This window comes from Rhinopithecus bieti, unplaced genomic scaffold, assembly GCF_001698545.2.
Source record: "Rhinopithecus bieti isolate Rb0 unplaced genomic scaffold, ASM169854v2 scaffold_45617, whole genome shotgun sequence".
NCBI classification, from domain to species: Eukaryota; Metazoa; Chordata; class Mammalia; order Primates; family Cercopithecidae; genus Rhinopithecus; species Rhinopithecus bieti.
Genome location: NW_016819136.1, coordinates 100,126 through 101,458, shown reverse-complemented (window position 1 = coordinate 101,458; position 1,333 = coordinate 100,126).

Genomic DNA, 1,333 nt, shown 5'->3' with positions numbered 1-1,333 from the left:
CGGCAGAGCGAGACTGCGTCTCAAAAAAAAAAAAAAAGAAATGTTTCTATTAGGATTTTAAGAAGATATTAAATAACTTCTCATTTTCTCAGCTCTAAAATCTGGATTCAATTGAGAGACAGATTTGGGCAAATGAGATAAAATATTCGTTTTGTATTGATAAATGCTTGGATTGGCAGACGTTGCCTTGTATTGAGTATGGTCGTAAAGACACCACTAATATTTAACTTATCTACCTATTTATTTTCTCTCACTTTAAAGTGTGGTTAGAGTTTGGAGGAAGCAATTTCATGAAGGTAGAAATAAGATTGCCCTCATAAAATATATTATGTCCTCATAAAATATATATTTATATATTACATGTAAAATATATAAATTTATTATCTGATCCTTCCCAAGAGAGATTCCGCATCCCTGTTTGCCCTTGGGCTTAATCATTAAGCCAGAACCGTAAAGAGAACAAAAAATACTACCTGTGCCCAACGTTTTATGGCCTGTGCCACTCCTCAAGTAGTCTCTCCAAAGGAGGAATGTCTGATGTGGTAAGTAAGTTTGAGAAGAAACAGGATTTTGTTGGATCCACCCCTTCTGAAATCTCTTGTCTTCCTCCCTCAAGAGATGTCTGCTCTGTTTTCCATTTGTTTGGGAACTATCTCCCCTGTCTGGTGTCCTTGCAGCTGTGCATCTGTGAATCTATGCTGGTAAGTTTTCTCCCTCAAAAACCGACTTGACGTGCTTCTCTGTTCTTACAATATCTGGCTCATATACCTGCATTTCACTAACCTAACCTACTATATTTTACGTAATTTTGTTGTTTATATGTTCATCTTTTATGCCTCACTGAGTTCCTTGAGGGTAGGAACAGTGAGTTTGTCTGTTCGGTTTTTTTTGACTCCATGTTCTCAGAACTCTGGCACAGAGTAAATACTCACAAAATATTTCTTCTTCCTTTCTTCCTTCCCTCCTTCTCCCTCTCATTTTCTCCCTTTCTCTTTCTCTCTTTATTTCTTTTGTCTATCTTTTAAATCACCAAAACAATACTTTGTATGCAGTAGGTATTTTCCTGACTAGTACATACCCAAGTATTTTTCAATATTGTTGCATAGTAATTAGTCTTAGAATTCCCACCCAGATATTTACAGAGATTTAAGTCTGATAGTGGTGTCTGTATAATGTGAAACAACATTATTTTACTCGATTGTATTATAATATCAACAGTTTGTTATATGTATCTGTTTTCACACTTTATGGACGCCTCATATTTTGACATATCTGCCTTATCTCAAATGTTATAAAACCTATCTTAAGTACTAAACAAATGACTGATACAAGC